The sequence below is a fragment of the Phyllostomus hastatus genome, unplaced genomic scaffold (assembly GCF_019186645.2).
Source record: "Phyllostomus hastatus isolate PE091 unplaced genomic scaffold, TTU_PhHast_1.1 phas_scaffold_39, whole genome shotgun sequence".
Classification (NCBI taxonomy): Eukaryota; Metazoa; Chordata; class Mammalia; order Chiroptera; family Phyllostomidae; genus Phyllostomus; species Phyllostomus hastatus.
This window is the reverse complement of record NW_025334028.1, coordinates 25001542-25027474: the sequence shown is the minus strand read 5'-3', so window position 1 is coordinate 25027474 and position 25933 is coordinate 25001542. Positions and strand designations below refer to the sequence as shown.

The following is a 25933-nucleotide window of genomic DNA, read 5'->3' as shown; positions in this document are numbered from 1 at the left end:
AGAAGAAAAAGAAATAAAATAAATTAATTTTTTCAGTGTTACTTTAAATATTGACCTACAGTCAAATTTAAATAGCATCAGGCTAGCAGGTACTTTTTTAGTAACTTTCCAAATTTCTTACAAAGGTATTTATGAAAACAGAGAAAAGAATGAACACTCAGAACAATGAAAACTAAGCCTGACAGCTGTTATTTTTAAAGTTATTTAAAGAATAATCACAACTGACAGTCATGCTCACAATTCATGACCAGTGTAGGTTGTCTGATTTGTTTGTTTTTTATTCTTTTTTCTCTTGGAATGGAAGAAACCTCCTACTTGAAAGTAAGTGGAGAGACCTCCTCTGTGCTCCCCTCTGAGAACAGGTGAGCTCCAGACCAATGGATAACAAGTGGGTAACAAGTGGGGAGGGTGGTCCCACCATAACCTAAGTATTATTATTATTTTTTAAAAATTATAGTTTATTAATTGTGCTATTACAATTACCCTAATTATTCTCCCTTTGTTCCCCTCCACACAGCACCCCCGCCAACTCCCTCAGGCAATCCCCACACCATTGTTCATGTTCACGGGTCATGCATGTCATTCTTTGGCTGCTTCCTTTCCTATACTGTACTCTACACCCCCATGGCTATTCTGTAACTACCTATTTGTACTTCTTAATCCCTTCACCTTTTCACCTACTCCCTCAGACCTCCCTTCCCTCTGGTAACCATCAAAATGTTCTCTGTATCTATGCTTCTGTTTCTGTTCTGCTTGTTTGCTTAGTTTGTTTTTTAGATTCAATTGTTGATAAATATGCATTTATTGCCATTTTATTGTTCATAGTTTTGATCTTCTTCTTTTTCTTAAGTCCCTTTAATATTTCATAGAATAATCATTTGGTGATGATGGGCTCCTTTAATGTGTTATTGTCTGGGAATCTCTCTATTTGCCTTTCAATTCTAAATGATAGCTTTGCTAGGTAGAGTGATCTTAGTTGTAGTTCCTTGCTTTTCATCACTTTGAATATTTCTTGCGAATCTCTGGTAGCCTGCAAAATTTCTTTTGAGAAATCTGTTATGGGAACTTAGTTGTAGGTAACTAACTTCTTTTCTTTTGCTGCTTTTAAGATTCTCTCTTTATCTTTAACCTTTGGCATTTTAATTGGATTGGTCCTCTGCATTCATCTTGTTTGGGACTCTGTGCTTCCTGGACTTATATATCTATTTTCTTCAACAAATTAGGGATGCTTTCTTTCACTGTTTTTTTTTTTCAAATAGGTTTCCAATTTCTTGCTCTTTCTCTTCACCTTCCAGCACCACTAATATGTGGCTGTTCGTACACTTGAAGTTGTCTCAGAGGCTGCTTTAACTATCCTTGCTTTTTTGGATTCTTTTTTCTTCTTGTTGTTTTGATTGGTTGTTTTTCTCCTTATGTTCCAAATTATCAATTTGATTCTCAGTTTTGTCCACTCTACTGTGGGTTCCCTGTAAATTGTTCTTTATTTCAATTAGTGTATCCTTCATTTCTGGCTGGATCTTTTTTATGCGCTTGAGGTACTCATTAAATTCCTTGACATCCTTATAACCAGTGTTTTGAACTCTGCATCTGATAGACTGCTTATCTCCATTTTGTTTGGTTATTTTTCTGGAGTTTTGTTCTGTCCTTTCATTTCTTTGTCTCCTCATATTGGCAGCCTCCCTGTGTGTGTTTCTATGTATTAGGTAGAACTGCTATGACTTCCTGTCTTGGTCATGTGGCCTAATGTAGTAGGTGTCCTGTAGCGTCCAGGTGCACAGCCTTCCCTATCACCCAAGCTGGGTACTCGAGATGAGCCCTTCGTGTAGGCTGATGCACCCTCCTGTTGTAGATGAGCTTTGGTTGCTGTTGGCAGGCCAATGAGAGGGGTTTACCCAGGCCAGTCAACTGTGACAACTGGCTATGACCACTGACCACTAACCTCCACCCTCCACAGAGGATCAGATGTGCTAGGGCCTACTCCACACAGGAAGACTTACTTCAGCAGGGCTGTGGTGCCCACTGAGTCTGTCCCTTGAGTGTGCTCCTTTTAGAGGTATGAGGTGTGTTTGGATGGTATCCAGCCATGTATTATGAAAAATAGAGACATTTATTGACAAAGATACAAGATACAGGAAACATTGTACATAGGATAATGATGCCTCTGTCCCCTTCAAAGTAGACACCTTAGGACCTCACATAGTTCTCCCAATAGCCATCAGTTGCCCTGTCATATTTTCTTGAATCTCATAATGGTCTGAAATATCCTCCCTTTCAAAGGTGATTTCAGTTTGGGGAAAAGCCAGAAGTCACAGGTGCCAAATCTGGTCTCAAGGGGGGCTGAGTCACCTGGGTGATTTGATGTTTCTCCAAAATACTCTGCATGAGACATGATGCATGAGTGGGTGCATTGTCATGATGAAGCTGCCAATCACCAGTTGCACATAGATGTGGCCTTCTGAATCCTCCGAATAGTTTCCATGGAGGAATGTTCAAGCTTAATGCAATATTTGATGCAAATTTGTTGCTCTGTTCACTCAGTCATTTTGAATGCTATGGCCACATAGCACACATGCTCACTCAATGGTGTCTACAGACCCCACTAACTAGTACAGTGAAGTCATCATTGTTCACGCATGTACATTATAGTCCATTCTCCTTGGCTGCCATTTTATATCCATGCCACACAAACCATTCTTGTTATTAAAAATAATTGGACTTTTTCCAGACAGACCTCTTAGTTGGGTGGTGGCGCTTCAATGTGGTTTATAGTTGTCCACCAGGTGCGCAAGCTCTGGTGTTTCCCAGGAGGTGCAGACCAAGGTCAGCCACTGCCTATGTTCTATCTGGGCCACTTGGCATCTGGGCCACTTGGCATAAACTATAAAGCGTTATGCTGATGGCTGCTACTTGTGCTGGGCTTAGAGGTGCCCAAGTGTGACCAGGCTGTGAACTAAGGTTAGTTGCTGCTGGTGCTGGGCCTGGGGTCACTTAGCAAGAGGTACAGAGGCTTGCTGAGGCCAGCTGCTGTTTGTTTAAGAGGATTTAGGAAGATCTGAAGCATGAGCCAAGACAAGCCATTTGTATGGAAAAGTCACTGTTAACAGCCTAGGTAGGCTAGTAAGTTGATGTTAGTTTTGAGGCATTCAGAGGATTGTTCCTACTCTGATCTCAGCCTCTTTCCTGTTCCATTTTTAAAAATATACATCCACTTTGAAACTGCAACCTTTGTAAAACCACTTAGAAGCAACAAGACAGGATATATGGACTTTTGGTGATTGCATCAGGCCACGGGAGAGTGAGAACAATATGGCTTGTTGTATACAGAGAAATGTAGTTCCGAGAGAAAATGAATTAGGGTAGATATTGAGAGAACTTTAGGTTATGAATTTTATAATATTCTATGGGAGAAAAGGGTCAAAGGAATTGGCAGTCTGGGAAGACCCCAACTGAAGCCTTTGAGATAAGAATAAACCAGCATATTTGCATGTGAACTTGCATCCCAGAAAGAGCACAGGGAGGAATTCTGTTAACCTCCCCAAAGAGAGTGAGATAGCATCATGGACAAGTAAGACTGTGTTGGAATTTATAAGAACTGAAAAAAAGTCTTCCTTGTTCAGTAGAATTAGAGAGAGAGAGAGATGATATAAGCCTCCAAAAAATGAAAATAAGAAGTCATTTTCCCCCTGAAGATCAGAGGGGTTGCATATTTTGAAAATAATTTACTATTGGAACCAGGAGAATGTTTTGGAAAACCTTTTGGCATAGTCATTAAAATGCTAGGAAAGATAGTCTTTATGAAATTGAAACATAAAACCAAAAAAGAGAATACAAATTACCTTATAAAGAGTTAGTAGTTTGAAATGTGATGGAGAAATGTGCTAGAAATAAAATCAACTGCCTGAAATGAGTAAATTGTCAAGAAAATGAAAAATCGAATAGAATTAAAATCAACAATGCACTCAGTAAGGGCAGACTCTATTAACAAAAAATTTAATCAATGATATAGCAGAGTTACTTGGAAAAGGTTTTCCACAATACGAGGGCAGAATAAAAAATATAGAAGAGAAGATGGTAGGCATTGAAGATAGAGAACAGTGATCCATATTAAAAATTATAAATTTTCAGAGTGGAAAATCAGAGAAGCAAAAATTTAAAGATTAAAAATCAAAAAATGAACAAACAACGAAGCAACAAACCAAGAAATGCTTTTCTGACCAGATAAAACAAAACCCTGACATTATATTGCTTTAAAAGACTCACCATGTTCCAAAGAAAATTAGCAGAGAGACAAGCATGTCTTGACCAACACTTCCATTTTAAAGATAAAGAATTTTAAAAATTTACAATAATTATTTGGAAATAAATAATTATTTTTTAACCTATGAAACAAAAGTCAGCTCACTTGAACATTTTTTCACAGTAGTAAATATCAGTTCACAATGAATTTTTTTCTATAGAATCTTAAGTGTGTAAAACTGTACCTCAAGCATTTTATATCCACTCAAATTTTTGTTTATTTGCAAAGACTACATGAGGGCACATAAAAATATATAGAATAGTTCAGTAAACACACCATCCACATACTTTTTGTTAAAAAATTACTGTGCTTGAAAACATATTTCAGATGACTTAATAAAGTGAAGCTAATAAAAATTTTTAAATGTGTAAGGTATTCTCTAAGAGGATTTATGCAGTGAAATAATTCAAACATAAAACTAGGTGTATTAGTCAGGCTTCTCCAGAGAAACCAAACCGATATGAGATCTCCCATTTATATATATGAGATATATATACATATGGAATTGGCTTATGCGATTGTGAAGGCTGAGAAGGCCCATGACCTTCAGTCTGCAAACTGGAGACTAGAGAGAGCCAATGATATAAGTCCAATCTGAGTTCCAAGCCATGAGGAACAGGAGGGCGGATCATGTAAGCTGCAGTCCGAGTTCTAGTTCTCAAACAGAGATTGATGTCCCAGCTTGAAGACAGTCAGGCAAAGGGAACACATTCTCTCTTACTCAACATTTTTTCTTCTTTTCAGGTTTCCAACAGTTTGAATGAGGCCCATGCACATTGGTGAGGGCAATCTGCTTTACTTAGTCTATTGAATGAAATGTTAATTCCATCTAGAAACATCCTTATAGATCCACCCATAATAATTTTTAAGCAAATACTCAGGCACCCTGTGATCCAGTTAAGCAGACACATAAAATTAACTACCACACCAGGTGTAAATAATTGTTGTGTGTTTTGTTATGCAAAATGAATGCAAATGTTGGAAATTGATCTTAAAAGAGAATTATGTAAAAATTACATATAGCCCTACCTGGTGTAGCTCAGTGGATTGAGCATGGCCTGTGAACCAAAGGTTGCAGGTTTGATTCCCCATCAGGGCACATGCCTGGGTTGCAGGCCAGGTCCCCAGTAGGGGGCCACATGAGAGGCAACCACACATTGATGTTTCTCTCCCTCTCTTTCTCCCTCTCTTTCCCTCTCTCTAAAAATAAATAAATAAAACCTTTAAAAATTACATATAAAAAGAAATAATAATAATGTGAGTCTAAATGTCCAGGTAATATGAATAAAGACTACAAATCAATGAGAAGAATGTTAATGTGTGAATGTAGAAAGATTTAATGTATGAATGTAAAAAGATTTTTAAACAAATCTTATATGAAAATTAGTAAAGAATGAAAAAGAAAGTTTTTAAAACACTAAGTATCAAAAAAAAGTTAAAACTGGATTTAAATCTTCCAAATCTGTTAAAGATAAAATCGACCCCAACAACAAATGACAGAAAATGGAGGAAGTGGTATAAAAGCCTTTAAAAAAAGCACAATGCAAGATAGTAAAATAAGATGAAACATATTAGTTTTGGTAATACATTTAAATGGGTTACATTCTCTAATCAAAACAAAGTTTTGCCGGTTAAGTAAGTTAAAAAACAGGATCTTGCCCTTGGCTGGTGTAGCTCAGTGGATTGAGCGCAGGCTGAGAACCAAAGTGTCGAAGGTTGGATCCCAGTCAGGGTACGTGCCTGGGTTGTAGGCCATGACCCCAGCAACCGCACATTGATGTTTCTCTCTCTCTCTCTATCACCCTCCCTTCCCTCTCTAAAAATAAATAAATAAAATCTTTAAAAAAACCCTTTTAAAAAAAAACACAGGATCTCTATACTGCTTTCAATGGGGACTTCTAAAATAATACACAAATTTTATAAGGGGATGGACAAAGATTCATAAGGCAAACTGAAAAACAGAGATGAAATTAATGGTTTCAGATAATGTAGATATCAAGGGTCAAAATATTAAATGGTTAAAAAGATCATTTTTATCATACACACTACATTGCATGATCAAGTTATAAAAATCATAAGCCTTTATGCAGTGACTAAAGTAACATCAACATATATAGTCAAGAATTATGAGGAGAAACGGAGAAATATGCAGAATACTATAGTTGCAGAAAAATTTAACATCCTCATCTCGGGCTTTGAAAGATAAAGTTGTCACATTTTTTTTTTCCTGCCCACATCCTTTCCTCTGTTTCTGTGATTACAACAAGTAAGGACCATAGAAGCCTGGATTTCCCAGAAGCTTGTTGTTGCCACAGAGAGAGAGCCAGCCTGGGAAATGCAGATGGGCAAGCAAAGCTAAGAAATGAGAAAAGTACCAATTCCATCATTTGGATCCCAAGATCCAGCCTTTGCTGAAGAAGCGTATATTTTGGAAATCCCAGTTTTACCAACTAATTCTTTCAATGAATGGTGCTAGTTTGAATTGGGTTTATATTGTTTGCGATAAAATAACTCCTAACAACATAGCAGTTCAAGCAGGAGAAGAATAAGTTTTCAGAGAATTTAACAATATAATTAATAATGGATTAATAGTACATAAATTTTTGATATGAGGTGGACTGTACTTCTTTAAAAATAGTATATTGGCTACAAAACAACCTCATTTTATTCCTCAAAAACATAACTTTTATTCTATTTAAAAAATAAAATTGGAAGGTGGGGGGAAGAGAGAGAGAGAGAGAAAGAGAAAGAGAAAGAGAGAGACATTGATTGGTTGTCTCTTGTATGTGCTCTGACCAGGAATCGAACCTAGTGTATGGGATGACACTCCAACCAACTGAGCCACCAGGCCAGTGCAAAAACAATAAATAAATAAAGAGTACATTCTCTAAAATGTAACCATCCTAGAAGTTAATTTTAAAAGGTTAAAAAAAGACAAAACAAACATAGAATTTAAAAATCTTTCTCCAATGACCATAGGGTAAAAAGAGAATTTAAATTTAACAAAAAATGAAAATGTTAATACCAGGGGGATATCATTTTAGAGGCGTTTCTTCCATCTGACTCATATTTCCTTTCATTCTCCTTCACTGTTTCATCATTCAAGTATCTACCAGAGGAGTCCAACCTTTTGGCATCTCTGAGCCACACTGGAAGAAGAAGAGTTGTCTCAGGCCACACATTAAATACATTGAGTTATGCAATCACAAAAAAATCTCATAATGTTTTAAGTAAATTTACTGTTTTGTGTTGGGCCACATTGACAGCCATCCTGGGCCACATGTGGCCTGTGGAGCACAGCTTGGACACCCCCTGAATCTGTGCTCATTTACTCAGGAGAGAGATGTGTCAGTGTAGAAATAAGTAAGTTTATTTTTTATAGTTATGTAATTTGTCTTTGAAAAGCTTACGGTCTTTAGGGAAATACTGAATTATAGAGAAAATGTTTTAGCAGTGGTGGTAAGATATTTTCTCCTACTGCACTCAGAGAATAGAAAAATATTCCTGAAGTTGGAGAGTGCGAGGACAAACGGAGGAAACAGCATCACTGGAGTTCTGTATGGAGCCAGCGTAACCTGCCTTGTAAGCAGAGTTTTGAGAAATGGCATCTGCGTAGAGAAGACAAGACTGAGACTGGTGAGTCCAGGCCTACAGGGATCACAGTGTGCAGAGTGCTATAAGGTGGTGTGACGCCTCAGTGTCACCTTGTTTGGACGGATGATGTTTGAACCTGAGGACCGGACTGAATGACAGGTTTCTTAGGTGGGGCCTATGTGGCCATCACCACTGAAAAGCAGATGCTCTGCCTGTCGCCTTGTTGCTACATCAACAACCTAGTTAAAGAGCATAAGGGAGCCCTAAACTGACTGGATACTTGAAAGCGATAGTAAATTGATACATGAGTATTTGCAGGAAAATAAGCTATGTTATATTTCTGATGCATTTGTAACTAAATCTAAACTCACAACCCTTCCTATTAACATTTGTGGAACATTGTCGAAGGAACCTGGGAAAGCAGGACTTTTTTCAACTCCAATCCTCCAATACTCAGTGTATTTTTGTTCATGTAACGGACTCACAGACCTTCTCTAGTATTTACTTTTACTTTTAGAAATATGCCTGTTTCAATTTCAAGTTTCCTGGCTTTTGCATTTAGTTGCCCTATTTCAAAAATATTTATAATATAGTCTTGTTCCTCTTGCCTTTTTCCCAGGGACCCGAAGGACTTTCTTTTTTCTGATGTAAAAGCTTATTATCTAAACTTACAAGGCTGTTTATTGTCTTGCTACAAAATTCTATATTTGAATAAAAGAGTTGATAGTATCCTAGTCTTTTTTTTTTTTTGGCATTTCTTTTATAACTCAGGAAAATAGTTACTTAGAGAAGACTAAGGGGCAAGTCATGTGCCTCAAATGAGGGAGAGAAAAGCACATTGATAATCTGAAAAGCTAATTACCCTGTTACAGAAATTACACCTTGAAATGTACAAATACATTTTGTCTTAAATATCTGTCTTTTTCTATCCTATTTTTGGGCCCACTCTTCATGTGTGCTCCAGACCGCGGGGGAAGGCACGAAAGCACTCTTTCTACCGGCGTGGAGAATGTGCGCGTGCTCTGCTGCTATGTTGTGAAGACCCAGGAGGGAAATGATTGTAGTGGAGGTATGCAATAGAAGGCGAGTTGAAGTATGTCCCGTCTCTTAGGAACAACTTGTCTGGTTTGAATTCAGAGGGTGGGAGAATCTGCTATATAGTTCATCCATCTCCTTTGATGCCATCTTTAGTGAAAATTCCACCCCAAATTTGGCATAAGGTCTTCTGAGTTTACAGAGCTATTTGAAATTTAAAAACAAAACTGGATATACTCATCTGTATGTTAATGGGGAGTTGGGAAGAAGCATATTAAGCAAATCAAAACTGCTCCCTAAAGTCCTGAAAAATTCTCTCTTTAAGTACCTCATTGGTACCCACAATACACAGAAGTACTTTTATACCTCTAATTTCTAATGTAACTTAGGAGGACTTTGCTTACACTTCATGTTGCCACAAAAATGTATTATTCCATTTTCACCTCGTTTCCTCTTGCTCTTCCAAAAACTTATGTCACTGTAAGCATTTTCTCCTCCATTCAAACTACACGGGTACATAGATGTTGGTATTATCACTTTTTAGGCTTGTTAGAGTGAAGCGTATGGCAGGCTGAGCTAGGTAGAATTCCATGAAACAACCATTTCAAGGAATGAAACATATTGCTGCTTGGAATTCAGAGTTAACATAACTAGAATTATAAACATTTTGTCTAAAAAGAAGGAAGACTTCAAAACCAAATACTTTAAACTTCTCATAAATGTAATAATCGTATATAGCAATGAACATTTAATAATAACATTCTTAAAATTCAAAAATATATTCATTCAGGAAATTCCATATTGTTTGCACTGTGGAAAACAGTATGGAATTTCCTCAAAAAACTAAACATGGAACTGCCTTTTGACCTGGCAATTCCACTGCTGGGATTATACCCTAAGAATCCTGAAACACTAATTCAAAAGAACCTATGCACCCCAATGTTCATAGCAATGTTATTTATAATGCCCAAGTGCTGGAAACAGCCTAAGTGTCCATCAGTAAATGAGTAGGTCAAAAAACTGTGGTACCTTTACACAATAAAATACAATGCAGCGGAAAGAAAGGAGCTCCATCCGTTTACAACAACATGGATGGAACTGGAGAGCACTATGCTAAGTGAAATAAGCCAGGTGGTAAAGGACAAATACCATATGATCTCACCTATAAGTGGAACCTAATGAACAAAACAAACAAACAAGCAAAATAGAACCAGAGACATGGAAATAAAGAACAAACTGACGGTGACCAGAGGGGAGGAGGGAGGAGGATAACAGGGAAAAGAAAGGGAAGGAGCAAGTCAAGGAACATGAATAGAGGGCTCATAGGCTTGGACGATGGGGTGGGGATTGACTGTGGGGGGGAGTGGGGCAGGGGAGAGCAACAAGGAAAAAAGTGGGACAACTGTAACTGAACAGCAATAATAAAAAAAATATATGTATAAATATTCTTGATTGAATTCTTTAAATTTTCTCAGCAGTCATATAAAAATGTTGGCTTATGTTATATCTTATGTACCCTTTCTAGCTCTAAATTTCTCTTTTGAAAGCTTAGTATGTAAGTAGAGGTTGGTGGATTTTTAAATAGGAGTTTGGGCCACAAATCTACACATTTTTTTTCTGGGAAATAATGCATAATAATTAACACATCTATTCTTTAGAATTTTGAGTCATTCTAAACCACATATGATTCATTGTTCATTTTTAGTTCACCCAAGATGAGGAATTCACGAAGTGCAAAATGGGGAAGCCATTACCCCAGAGTAAATTTTAGCCTTTAAATTTTTGACATTTGTTTTAATAATAAAAATATTATATGTGATGATGAGGTAGAATTTTGTACGCAAGAAAATAGTAAGGCTTTTAACCTTCATTTTTTCAAGTTTTAAGAGTGTATCTCAACAGAATATATACAGGTCACTCTTAAGAAAATTTCTTTTTCCTAGTTATTCTATTCATAATTTGGAACAAGAATTCATGTGGTGAATACTTTCTGTATGACAGCATGGCAAAAAATACCAATTAGCATTAAGAAGCAAAGACTTTCAAACTGAACTTTGACCTGGGGCTGTGGCAACTAGAAAAATAATCACTTGTTGTGATTATTCTGTAGATTTATTGTTAGTCTGAAACCTTGCTTAGAAAAACCAAACAAAACATCTTATTCCCGATTATCTGTCTGCCAGGTTAGTGTGCTATTTACCAAACATTCATGGCTATTATATTTAAATGATTTTCCTATGGGAAAAGTATGAGGAGCAAAAATAGAACTAGGGTTGGCGAGGTAACAGTAGGCTTGGGCAAATATCCACAGTAATGGGAACGAAGTATAGAAAGGAAATTAATATTTATCAAGTTTTCTTTCTCTGTACTTGACACCATGCCAAATGCTCAACAAAGATGATGTATGAAGCAAATTGGTTATGGAGATAGTTCCGAAACAACACTTTCGTCATATGTCTTTCAATTAAAATCTCTGCTTCCCCTGTGTCCTTCTGCCTGTCAGCAGAAATTGCAATAACTTGTTTCTTCCCACTAGCCAAGATTCATTTTTGTTGAAAGAACATCCCATGACAGCAGGTTTGTTTCACTTCCAAAATGATGTTATAATATTGTCCTGATGTCTTTTCAGTCAGACTGCCACCACTTTATTCTTGTTACCTCCTTCCCCTCCAACTGTGATCCCCCAAACCCCTCCCTCTGACAGCCAAGGCATCAATTCCTACAATTACACAATCTGCACGGATGCTGCCACCTGCTGGTCTTTAGAAGGGATGACCACTGGTAGGCAAAGACAAGACCTTGCTTCAGAAGCTATTTGCCACCACTCTACTCAGACATGGCCATTCATGTGTTTACTCTCTTGCTTAGAGTCATCCACTTTTGGCTGCCTATTGGGAGAACAAAAAATCTTGGGTAGGTCATCTCTTCTCCAACCAGATGGAATTTGAAAGCCTACTTGGTGATTCTATGTTGCCATTTAGTATGCGGAAGGATGGTGACTGATGCTATGTCCTACTGTTTATACTATGCAGCAAAGTGTGGGGCAGAGCCATGACTTTAATCTAGACCACTTGGCTATACTCAGCCAAAATAAGTAAAAATGTTCTTGTTATATGACCATAGATGTTTAATTTTAATAGATACGGTCTGTCAACACTTGCAGTAATGTAGTTGCTAGTAAACTATATCATGCATATGAACCTTTAAAAGTTTATCATTTGTTTATACAAAGTAGCTAGAGCAATGCTAGTTCATTGTATTAAATTGTCAATTATTTTCAACATGTGGACAACCTGACTGGTGGGATTCCTAAAAAGGTTATGTCAAGAAAAAGTTAACACAAAGAACATGATTAATTAATTTTGACATGTGAATTATAAATGGTAATTGATTCATTGATTGATGAAAAGTCTTTTAGTCCATGTGTCTTTTGGGCTTTTGGGGGAATAGTCAAAAGTAGATTTAGTGACTTCCAGCCAAGATCGAGGTGTAGTTAGATACACTTTGCCTCCTCGCACAACCAAAAGAAGGACAACAACAAAGTTAAAAACAAAAAATAATCAGAATTGCCAGAAAATTGAACGGTATGGAAGTCTGACAACCAAGGAGTTCAAGAAGAAACATTCACCCATACTGGTAGGAGGGGCAGAGACTGGCAGCTGGGTGGAGAAGACTTATGGCAAGGCAGTGGCTGGCAGACCAGGCAGTCCCACATTTGTGTGCAAATAAACTGGGAGGAGCAACTGGGGAGTGAGACAGACCTTGCAACCCAGGGTTCCAGTGCAGAGAAATAAAGCCTCAAAACCTCTGGCTGTAAAAACCTGTGGGGGTTGTGGTGGTGGCAAAAGAAATTCCCAGCCTCATGAGAGACTTCATTGGAGAGACTCACAGGGTCCTAGAATGTGCACAAGCCCACACAATTGGGAATCAACACCAGAAGGGCCCAATTTGCTTGTGGGTAGCAGAGGAAGTGACTGAAAGCCAGTCAAGAGCCAAGCAAGCTGCATTGTTCCCTCTCGAACCATTGCTTTACATACAGCATCACAACGCAGCAATGTGGGTTGCCCTGCCCTGGTGAAAGCCTAAGGCTACACCCCTTATTATGTAACAGTTGCATCAAGACAAATAAAAAGATGGCCTAAATGAAAGAACAGATCAAAGCTCCAAAAATAGAACAAAGTAATAGAGAGTTAGCCAACCTATCAGATGCAGAGTTTAAAACACTGGTAATCAGGATGCTCACAGAAATGGTTGAGTATGGTTGTGAAATGGAGGGTAAGAATGAAGGCTATGTAAAATAAAATAAAGAAAAATATATAGGGAACCAACAGAGATGGGAAGGAAACTGGGACTCAAATCAATGATTTGGAACAGAAGGAAGAAATAAACATTCAACTAGAACAGAATGAAGAAATAAGAATTCAAAAAAAATGAAGAGAGGTTTAAGAACCTCCGGGACAACTTTAAATGTTCCAACATCCAAATCATATGGGTGCCAGACGGAGAAGAACAAGAGCAAGAAATTGGAAACTTACTTGAAAACATAGTGAAGGAAAACTTCCCCAATCTGGTGAAGAAAATAGACTCCCAGGAAGTCCAGGGAGCTCAGAGAGTCCCAAAGAAGTTGGATCCAAGGAAGCACACACCAAGGCACATCATAATTACATTAGCCAAAATTAAAGATAAGGAGAGAATCTTCAAAGCAGAAAGAGAAAAGGAGAGAGTTACATACAAAGGAGTTCCCATAAGACTGTCAGCTGATTTCTGAAAAGACACCTTGCAGGTAAGAAGGGGCTGGAAAGAAGTATTCCAAGTCATGAAAGGCAAGGACCTACATCCAAGATTTCTCTATGCAGCAAAGCTTTCATTTAGAATGGAAGGGCAGATAAGTGCTTCCCAGATAAGGTCAAGTTAAAGGAGTTCATCATCACCAAGCCTTTATTATATGAAATGTCAAAGGGACTTATCTAAGAAAAAGAAGATCAAAACTATTAACAATAAAGTAACAAGAAATTCCCAACTATCAACTGACCCTAAAAACAAAAACAAAAATAAAAACAAAAACTAAAACTAACTAAGCCAAAACCTAGAACAGGAACAGAATTACTGAAATGGAATCACATGGAGGGTTACCAGTGGGGATGGGAAGGAGAGAGAATGGGGAGAAAGTTACAGGGAATAAGAAGCATAAATGGTAGGTAGAAAATAGACAGGGGGAGGTTAAGAATAGTATGTGAAATGTAGAAGCCAAAGAACTGATATGTATGACCCATGGACATGAACTAAAGTGGGGGGAATGAGAGTGGAAGGGGTTGTGCAGGGCAGAGGGGAATAAAGGGGAAAAACATGGGACAACTGTAATAGCATAATCAATGAAATATATTTTAAAAAGTAGATTTAGCAAAGGCACTCATAGATTTAGTTATTGTTAAATGTTTAGTACCTACCATAAAGCATAGCACATGGTAAAATCAATAATGTTGATTGAAAGAATAATTAATTCCTTGTCCTTTTATTGCTAAAAATACCTGCATTATTCAGATTAATTCACAAAATTGTGTTTAAACTTAATAGTGGATGTCACCATTACAACAAGCAGCTGCATGCTCCTTACATGTTCCTGGTCAAAATGTGCTTTTGGGACCACCAGCAGCTTGTGAGAAATGCTGCATCTCAGACTCCCCCCTCCCCCAAGCCAGGGCTATGGAATCAGAATTTGCATTTTGATAAGATTCCCAGGTGATTTCTATGCATGTTAGATTCTGAGAGGCATTACTTTAAAGAACCTTAGCTGCTATTGTTATTTCCATGTAGCTAGTGAATCCATTCTGTCATAGATTTCTCTTTCCTAAGTAAAATTATTTTATGACTAGACTTTGCATTGCTTTCAAATTGAGTCTGTGCAAAAATAAGTTTTTGCATATTTGTTTCCCCTCTTTTTTTTCTAAGGGTTGCTCAAGCTTAGAAACTGTGAATTCCTGCTCCTGAGCTCTGAATCAGGGGGCTTTCTATAAGGGAAACTCCCTTTGGGCCACCTGATTGAAAAATTTAAATGATGAACCCATGATTGGCTATTAAAACATAAACACTTGTACAAGTTTCTTCTTTAAAAGAATGTTTGCTTGGCATAATGCAGACCAGGCACTACATTTAAGGGAAGACTTCATACCACAAAATATTTATTTTATCTTTTTTAAAAAAAAATTTGTCAATTTGTATTTAATCCTTTCTCATTTTTCATCCATTCCCCACCCCCCTTCCATCTGGCAACTGTCAAAATGTTCTCTGTATCCATGAGTCTGTTTCTGTTCTGCTTGTTCATTTTTGTTTTTAGATTCAATTGTTGATAGATATGTATTTATTGTCATTTTATTATTCATATTATCCTCTTCCTCCTCCTTCTCCTCTTCTCCTCCTCCTCCCCCTCCTTCCTCCTCCTCCCCTTCTTCTTCTTCTTCTTCTTCTTCTTTTTCTTCTTCTTCTTCTTCCCCTCCTCCTCCTCCTTGGCCATTTAGCATTTCATATAATACTGGTTTGTTGGTGATGAACTCTTGAGAAAGAAAGTGGTTATCAGAAGTTAGACTTTCTTTTTTAAAGTCGTTTTCTTTTTTTTAAATTTTAAAAAAATATTTTATTTATTTATTTTTAGAGAGGGAAGAGAGGGAGTGGGGGAGAGAGAGAGAGAGAGAAAGAGAGAGAGAGAGATCAATGTGCGGTTGCTGGGGGTTATTGCCTTCAACCCAGGTATGTACCCTGGCTGGCAATCGAACCTGGGACACTTTGGTTCCCAGCCCGCACTCAATCCACTGAGCTACACCAGCCGGGGCTTAAAGTCATTTTCTGAGATTGTCTATGTATAAATTTAGGGAGGGAGTTGGATCACTTGCTAAATCCAGGTGCCTTTTAATTTTTATTTGCTTTTCACTTAATTAATTCAACAAATAGTTTTTATTAGACAACTTTGGTTGTTTTTAACTAGCCTAAAATTAAGACTTTTGGTATAAAAACCTACCTTCAATGATTGTTCATTATTTTACTTTTTAATTTAACAAGGTGCTTATCTTATACATATATTTTCAAAGTCAGTTCCAATATAAAACGCAGCCTGTGCTCGTGCTGGCTGCAGGTACCCCTGGGCCAGACCATCCTTTGCCTGAGGAGAGGTCTACATGCAACCCAGGGGCCTGTGACAAGAGAAACAAAACACGTTTGGAAAGATTTAAGTGGCCAAAACATATGCAGTTCTTATTCTGGTACTTACTGCTCTTTGTAGAAATGATCTGTCTACTAGCAGGTTGTAAAGAGTCCTGGAAATAGCCTGGGACTTTAGGCTGAGGTAGACTCAAGTCCTGTGATGCTGTGTGTCTTCTCAGAACTTTTTAAAAGTTAACTGTGATAGGTTGGAAGTGTGGTTTAATGTGAAGAGCCTGTCCCCTCTCCTAGACTGAGAGAGAGCTTCTGGAGGGTAGTGACTATCTTTAAGCTGTGCATTTCTCTGGCCTGGAAGATGGTCCACACACAGCCGGTGTCCAATAAATGCTTGTCATTATCTTGTGGCATATTTACTTACTGGTTTATTGTTCTATTTTCACATGAGAGTGTGATCAGTGAGGGCAGGTGACTTGTTGATCTTTCACTGGTCTGTATGCCTGGGCCTCCCTCTGCTGTCTTGTGCGTAGCCAGTGCCCACGGTAGGTGAGTGCATGGAGGAAATAGTGTCTAGGTGCTTTCCAACAGACCAGGCACTCCACAGTCAGTTTTCTCACTGAGTCCTCACAACACCCTTGTGGTGTGACAATAACTAACATAGGTTGTCCCAGTTGATGATCTAGGTTCTAAGTTCTTTATATTGATTAACTCATTGGATGCTTGTAACAATCATTTGCTCCTTAAAGGTAGGCATTAGTGTTATAATTTTCATTTAAAGATGAAGAAACTAAGGCACAAAAGGGTGATGCTCATAGAGAATCAAGCTAGGTTTTAAACTATGCAGTTTGGCTCCAATATCTGTGCTTTAACTACCATAAGAAAGTTGCTCATCAATTTTCCCATTTGGTGAGTGAGGAAGTTGAGATTTTAAACAGTTTCCCCATAGTCGCTCTTCTGTAAATTACCAAAGCACAGAGCTGGACATCAGCTGCCCACTGATGGCTGTGGTTCTTTCTACTACATAGCAATTCTGGACATTTCGTTGTGACCCTGGAGGTGGATTGGGAGAAGTGCCCACATGTGTCCTCACTGTCAAAAGGGTCAAGAGGATCCATTATCAGAGGCACAGTAAAACCCAAAATATGTAAAGTTCCTGGGTACTTTGACAGAGCCATATAAGGTATAAACTTGTAATATTCTTTGCAGCTCTAGTCAACACATCTTATTAAGAAAAATACATAAGGGCTGCTATGTAAGGGGATGTGGCAAATGAGGGTGTTTCAATCTAGGAAGATTTGGACAATGTGTTTGCCTGACATGTAAGAATTATAAAATGTATGACTGACTTTTAAAAAATTGTTGTTCTTAGTTACAGTTGACATTCAATATTACGTGAGCTTTAGGTGTACAGTATAGTGTCAGACTCTATGTAACTGACCAAGTGATCCCCTGACAAGAATGTATGATTGACTCTTAAAACAAAACTCAAATATGGGTGAGGTTTAAGGAATTTAAGTTTTTAGAATTTAGTATAAACACGAAACTTTAGAGCTTGTACTCTAAACTAACAGAAGTATCTAAACCAACTGGGCTGAATAAATGTGTTTTTAAAGGCTTAGATAAGCCCGTCTTACTGTGTCTTTGAGGGAATTTTGGCTTTATTGGTTATCTCTCATCCTTGGGATAGATATTCAAGAGCCTGGTGTCTAGAATCAGACAAACCTGAATCTGAACCTTAGCTCGGCTCCTAACTTGCTTGTGACTCTGACAAAATTCTTGACCTCTTGATTCCTCAATTTCCTCATCTGTACAATGATCCTCTCAGTTCATAGCTTTAGAGATAATTGAATTAATTTAAAATTGAATTAAACTAATTGAATTTAAGCACGCGAAAAGGGCTCAATAAATGTTAGTTTAATGCCATTATCTGTTGTGGATGCACTAGATAGCATGAACTACCTTCTCTGTGTTCCGTGTAACAGTTAACAGTTTTAGGAAGATAATGCAGAGGCATTTCAGTAAAAGAACAGGATGTATTGTTCTCCCATGCCACAGAACTTCACTGTGGATCCCTCCAGTGATCTGCTAGATTTGTCCGTGTAGGGAAAGTGCATTGTTATAATGGTTCTCAACTGTTTGCATTTTCTAACAGAGAAATGTGGAAGATATTGTATCTGATAAAGATACTGAGAACTACTTTATCAAGCCTGCATCCTCTGTGCTGCTTCAACTTGGTTATAAATAAGGCCCAAGGGAAGGGAGCTGAATAAAGAAAATAATTGGGTCAATACCTAGAGAATGGTTCAATGACTAGACAGAAAACTCCCGAGAATAGTGGACTGTGGCTGAGAAGTTACCTGGTTCCTGAATGAGTCAGAGAGAAGAAAGGATCATGCAAAATAGTAATACTGGGAAGCTAATTCTTCTTCCTCATAGATATAAGTTTCAATGGAACAGAGGTTAGAAAGTAAAAATGACCTCATCTGAAATAAATTCCAGGCAGTACTTCAAAAAACAGGAATGTGTGACCTCTGTTACAGAGATGCTGGCTACAAAAGCATGTGACAGTTTAATGAGGAAAACATTCAATTTTGTTAATAACACACAAAGTTAGATGATTGTGCTTAGGTAATTTGCTTTTTCAGGATGAATGAGGAATTGAGATATTATGTAAGTTAAGAATTAGTTAAAAGACTGTTAGAAGTTCACATATTTGTATTGTATATAGGTTCAACTCTTTCAAAGAGCCCTCCATTCTGATCATATTCCTTAATCCCCACCTTTGATGTTTAAGTTTTTGGCTTGCCTTTAGCAAGATTCCTGTTGGGTCAGTTTAGCAAGAATCCCCCTACCCTTGTCTCCTCTTAGTAATTTTCCACCCATTGACCTCTCCCAACTGCTCCTTGGCTATAAATCCCCATTCGTCCTTCCTGTACTCAGAGTGGAGCTGATCTTTCTCTCCCATTGCAATATGATTACATTCAACACATTCTTTCTTACTGTTTTAGCAAGTATCAGCATAATTTTTTATCTATCTATCTATCTACCTACCTACTTACCTACCTACCATCTATCTTTGCTAGACTAGAGAACTAGAGAGAACCTATATATTTAATAAATTAAAAAAACAAAGTCTTTGAAATAGTATGCTAGCATCAATTAAAAAAATGTGGTCAGCCTTCATAGAGGACCATTACCTACATTGTGCTAAGTGCTTTATCCTTTGGGCCTCCAAAAAAACCCCCTAAAAGGTGCCAGGAACTTAAAGCAGCAGCGTTCCCCTTCTTGCATTCTTTGCTTCATCATTCACCTCAGCAGTGGCCTCTCTCCTCAGACCCCATGGCAGAGAAGGAGGCTCCTGCCTAGCCACTCACATTTTTATTGAGGAACACACCCTTCTCCTTTTCTCTCCAAAAGGAAGCAGTTCTATCCTTTACACCCTGTGGCACGCTCCTCCTCACAGAGGGAGGATGGGCTCTCTCACTGGTGACATTGAACACTGACTTTTACACACTGAGCTTTGATAACTGGCGATGAGATCATGGCTTCCGAATGTGGGCAGCACAGTAGCATGTCTGTTGCTTCCTGTTAGTTTGTGGACCCGTGTCACCACTTGTCCCTTGTCTCCTGGTAAAAACCAGGCCCGACCAAGGACTGTGTCTGGAAACCCAGGGTACTTCTAAGCCCACTGATGAGTGAGTAGATCAAGTGGAGTCCCTCTGTGGGCCCAGGGTCCCCAATTCAGGAGAGACCCCCAATTCAGGAGAGACCCCCAATTCAGGAGAGATTGCCATTTCAAAGGAGCTCTCAGCTGAATATTGTGTTCCCCAACACATTACCAAAACTCTTTATTTGGTTTTGCTTGACCTAATGCTGATCTATACTTTGTTCTCCAACAGGGTCCTTATGCATTTCTTAGGTTTTAGAAAACAGAGGTAAGGAAGTAGGAGTATGCTGATAAACTGGCTCTTTTGGGGAGGGGAGCGGGGACAGAGAAGGGCCAGATTTGTAGCAGTTGCTGGGTTTTGTAATGTAAATGTTCTCCCCATGCCATATTTCCAGCTCCCAGCATATTGGTAGACTAAATTCTTGGTTGTTGAAACATTAGCTCTATGTGTGTGCTGCAGTACATTATGGGGGAAGGGAGCCATTAAGCTTCATCAGATGCAATTTACCACAGTGAGGGAACAACTTTCTCTCAATCCGTTTCCAACCACTGGAGAAAATTCTTTTTTTTTCCTTTCCTGTTTTTTTCTTTTCCTTTTAAACTTTATTCTATCATTGACACTGTTATAGATACCCCCATTTCTCCCCCCCTCCCTTTGTTCACCTGCATATAACCCTCAACCCCCCCACCTTTCTGTTGGCCATCTCCACACTGTTGTCTGTGTCCTTGGGCTATGCATGTATCTTCTTCAGCTAATCCCCTTACCTTCTTTCATCCATCCTCTCCCCTCTCCCCTCTGACAGCTGTCAGTCTGTTCCATGTGTCCATGCCTCTGTTTCTATTTTGTTCATCAGTTTATTTTGTTCATTAGGTTCTACATATAGGTGAGATCATATGGTATTTTTCTTTCTCCAACTGGTTCATTTCACTTAGCGTAATAATGTCCAGGTCCATCCATTCTGTTGCAAAGGTAAGATTTCCTTCTTCTTTTTTGTGGTTACATAGTATTCCATTATGTAAATTTACCACGGCTTTTTTAATCCACTCATCTACTGATGAACACTTGGGCTCCTTTCATGTCTTGGCTATAGTTATTAATGCTGCAGTGAACATAGGGAGCGTATATTCTTTCAAACTGGCACTTCAGGATTCTTAGGGTATATTCCCAGAAGTGAGAATGCTGGGTCAAAAGGCAGTACCATTTTTAATTTTTTGAGGAAACTCCATAATGTTTCCACAGTGGCTGCACCAGTCTGCATTCCCACCAACAGTGCTCTAGGGTGGCTGGGGAAAATTCTTTGTGGCCCTGCTTGTCTCTCAGGCTCTGTCCTTAGTATTATCAGCTGTAATCAGGGTACCATGACCATGCAGTAGAAGGAAGCCTGGTTATTGGAAATCTGCTGTAATGGGTCAGGGAGGCAATTAAGGAGTCAGTGTGTGCTGGGATAATGCCTCAGTTATAGCCTGTGTCTCTCTAAGCAGAACTTGAAACAGTCTTAAGCATATAAAGCTTGGCTAAATACATGTCTCTGGAAAACAAAAGTATAAGACCAGTAAGGATAGAGACAGAGACAAAATAAGGAGGCATTAAATTTACAAGTCTTACGCTTCTGTTAATATTGGGTAATAAAAAGGCAAATACTACATAATAAGAAATGAGCTGGGAGTTTCCAGGGAGCTTGAGAACAAGCGCAGTGTAGTGGAGGGCAGAGCTAAGAGAGCAGCACAAACCACCCCGGTGACTTCACTTGCATACCTGGATCGCGATGCGCTGTATGTCAACCTTTGGACCATCCTCCCTCCTTCAGTTTCGGTTTTGTGAACTGATTCATTTCCTCCTTGCTGAAACCAGTGTGAATCATGTTTTCTGTCACTTGCATTCAAAGACTTCTGACTGCTATACTTCCGCGATGACAAAGATCACATTGTCCTAGCTGTTTGTTGGTGTCTTTTCCAGTAGGTTGTCTCCACCTTGAGGTCAGGGCCCAGGCACCTTACCCAGCTTCTCTCCCCAGCACTTAACAGAGCTCCTGGCATTTGGTAGAAGTTCAGGACATGTTAGGTTGAAGAAATAAATCTGTAATATTAATTTGGCATCTAATATTGATCCTTTCTAGTCTGATCAGTGCTTTCTTAAAGAATACAAGTGGGTTAACTTTTTTCGTACAGAGAAGTAAAGCAGATAAAATTTACAAGAAAATTTGATAAAATGCACTCACTTAGCATAAAAAGATGGTTAGATAAAGGAGTTATTATCTAAAGGTATCCTATGAAAAGAACACCCTCATAGAGCCATTTTTCTTTTTGACTATAATTGAGCTATAATGGTAATAAAGGTATATTTAAAATTGGCTGACTTAAACTGTAATTAATATACAGTAGTCCTCACTTATCTGCGGGGGATATGTCCCAAGGCCCACAGTGAATGCCTGAAACTACAAATAGTACCAAACCCTATATATACTACTTTTTCTATTCATACATGCCTATGATAAAGTTTAATTTGTAAATTAGGCTCAGTATGAGTTTAACAACAACTAACAAAATAGAACAATTATAGCAATACACTGTAACAAAAGTTATATACATGGCTCTGGGCCCATTGTTTGGTTATATAAGCATTACTTGAACACAGCGCTGCGATACCTCAACTCTTGATCTGATAACCATGTTGGCTACCACGTGACTAACAGGTGGGGAGTGTCTACAGTGTCGAGGTGGTTGACAAAGGAATGGTTACAGTGGGTGGGACAGAGCAGAACAAGGCAAGTTTTCATCGACTACTCAGAACAGTGTGCTTATGAAATCTTTATTTCTGGAATTTTTCATTTAATATTTTGGGATTGTGGTTACCGTAGGTAACTGAAATCATGACAAGTGACACTGTAAATGAGGGGGGTCTATAGTTGTGCATCACATAAAGACGTTTTAGTCAAGAAGGACCCCATATATAACAGTAGTCTCATAAGACTATAAAGGATTATAAGCAAAAAGTTTGCATTGTTGAAAGAAAAGTCTGGAACTGACTACGATGTTGAATTTACTGCTAGGTGTGGTGGCTGAAATAGAGAAGACTCAGTGTGCTATCTACCCACCTTGGACCCACCTGTACCTACAGCTGGGGTCTGAGTTGGTCACAGATGGGGCTTAGAAGGAGAGCAGCCTGGGAGCCCACCCCGAACCCTCCCAGCCACTACCCCCTCCTGATCTCTCCTCTCTCTCCCTTTTGTTACTTCTCATTTCAGGCTTTATCTCTCTGGGTCTCTCTCAAACACTGCTCTCCATTCCATCCCCCCTTCTCTTCCTTTTCTCTCTCCTTTCTTTGCTCCCTCCTCCTGATGTCTCCTCTGTCCCAGGTGCCTTCTTCCACAGCCTTCCCCCTGAGTACACAACACACACATGCAGACACACTTGATCTTCTATATCATATTTTCAGTGCATGTTTTTATGTTGAAAATGTATGAGCACATAAATACATTGTGTTACCATTGTCTACAACATTCACTACAGTCACTTGCTGTACAGGCTTATAGCCTAGTAGCAATGGCTGTACCTTACAGCCCAGGGGTGGAGTAGGCCATAGTATTTAGATTTGTGCAAGTGCTGAATGATGCATTTCTCAGAACATATTCTCATTGTTAAGTAACACATGGCTATACTATAAGGAAAATTATTTTTCTCCTTTTTTGTTTGTATAGGCAAAATATGAGAAACAAAAATGTAGCAAAGAGAAAAATGCCATGATAATATTTTATTTTGCTTAGTCTTAAGAGAGAGTTGCCATGACAACTATGATTCTATTAATTAGAAACTTGCAAAAGGAAAGCTTATTGCTCATTAGAATGTTGCTAATAGAGTTGATCTTAAGAGTTCTCATCACAAGCCCTGGCCAGTGTGACTCAGTTAGTTGGAGTATTATCCTGTAACAGAAGGGTTGCAGGTTTGATTCCCGGTCAGAGCACATGCCTAGCCCCTGGTCCAGATGCATATGATCTCTGGTGTGGGCATATACAGGAGACAACCAATCGATGTTGCTCTCTCTCATTGAGGTTTCTCTCTCTCCCTTCCTCTCTAAAAAACAATGAAAAAAAATCCTCCAAAAAGATGGCCAATAGACATATGAAAAGATGCTTAATGTCTCTAACCACCAGAGAAATGCAAATTAAAACCACAATGAGATACCATCTCACACCTGTTCAGAATGGCTATCATCAATAAATCAACAAACAACAAGTGCTGGTGAGGATGTGGAGAAAGGGGAAACCTTTTGCACTGTTGGTGGAGACTGGTGCAGCCACTGTGGAAAGCAGTATGGAGATACCTCAAACAATTAAAAATGGATCTGCCTTTTGACCCAGCAATCCTACTTCTGGGAATATATTCAAAGAAATGCAAAACATTAATTCAAAAGGACATAAGCACCCCTATGTTCATTGCAGCGTTATTTATAATCACCAAAATATGGAAGGAGCCCAAGCATCCATTAATAGATGAGTGGATAAAACAACCAGGGGACATTTACACAATGGAATACTATTTAGCCGTACAGAAAGAAGAAAATTTTACCCTTTAACAGTATGGTTGGGTGTGGAGAACATTATGTTACATGAAATAAGCCAGTCAGAGAAAGACAAATACCATATGATTTCACTCATATCTGGAATCTAATGAACAAACTGATCTAACAAGCAAAACAGAGACAGACTCACAGATGGAGAACAGATGACAGGCAGTGGCAGGGGTAGGCGGTTAGAGGGTGGAGGTGTTGAGCAAAAAGGCAAAAGAACTCATGGACATTGACAACAGTATGGTGATCACTGGGGAGAGGGGGGTGGAAGGGGACTAAATAGTTAAATGGTAATGGAAGAAAATGCAATAAAGATTAAATGAAAATTAAATAAAAAATAAATTAAAAAAAAGAAAAAATGTCCTTGGGTGAGGATTAAAAAAACAATTCTCATCCCAAGAAGCAAAATTTTAACTATGTATAGTAATGGATATTAACTAGACTTGTGGTGATTATTTCACAATATTTATAAATATCAAATAATTGTGTCACACACTTAAAATTAATATAACATTAAATGTCAATTATACCTCAATTTAAAAAAAAGAAAAGCTTATTCCATAACCTACTTCGTCCTCATATATTAAGGCTGTGCTACCTCTTTCCTGTTAATTAAAAAGTTTTCTGATAGAGACTCCATAAACTGGGAAATTCAGGAAGTCCACAATTTCATCCAACTATTTATCATTCTCTCTGCATTTCTGACACATGGCTTGTTGAATAAGCATTTAGAGCAATCTTTAGATGAAAATGTAAAACTTTATATGATCTTCTAAATTGAATTGTGAAGCCATTATCTGGGTTGCTCATTGTACGGCTTTCCTCCCAGCAAGAAACTCATGGAAGTAGTGAGTGTTATTCCAGTGTATTTCTCTGGAACAACATTTGCAAAAACTGAATGCAGGTAAACAAAAAGGAAAATATATCTTAATAATAATGTTTTGGAGAACACAATAAGTTTGAAGCAAACTCTATTTTTCTTCAGAACCCCAAATCCCAATATTTTCATTAAACTTGCACATTAGCAGCTAATATACTTCAATCTCCAAATGAACCTCCTCCCTTAGACTAAAGGAAAGAAGTAAAAAAATTTTTTTTAGTCAAAATTCCAACTGAATCAAGAAGGGGGGCATAATCATGCTCCTTGCTTTTTAGCAAGATTCATAAATCAGGAGAGAAGTCAGTCTGAGAGAAAGAGCCCTTTATGATTCCTTCTTTCCAGATAAGGGACCAACACGTCAGCACCGGCTTCCTCTTCGCCTGACAATGCCCAGCGTTCCCCGGTGTGTGGGCGGCGCTGCTCCTGTTCGCGCAGTCTGTGCTGAAGGCAGAGCAGACCATCTGCAGGTGCACTCTAGACATCTACAAGGTCGGAATGAGTGGATCACGACTCTGCTTCTCCGTACACTTCTCTTGACCTTAACGTTCACTCATATTTTCCCTTCCCTGAGCCTTCTGAACATAGTTTCATCTTGATTAATTTTCCTTAATGCCATTCATGTTAATTGGAGAAATTATTAAAATCTGAAATGAAACCTAGTACTATGTTTCTTCAGTGTGAATTTCAAGTTAGAATATTTTAAATTCATGAATCTCTCTGGTAAAAATAAAATATTTTATGTCC

The 25933-nt window shown here is 38.4% G+C and overlaps 1 long non-coding RNA gene across 1 annotated transcript; it reads left to right on the top strand.

The window, feature by feature from the left end:
- The first annotated feature begins 303 nt into the window (after positions 1-303).
- Positions 304-25933, top strand: LOC123806786. Its single transcript, XR_006783531.1, has 5 exons — positions 304-362; positions 5042-5076; positions 7785-7933; positions 8856-8960; positions 25532-25933. It is a non-coding gene; the product is annotated as an uncharacterized LOC123806786 (long non-coding RNA).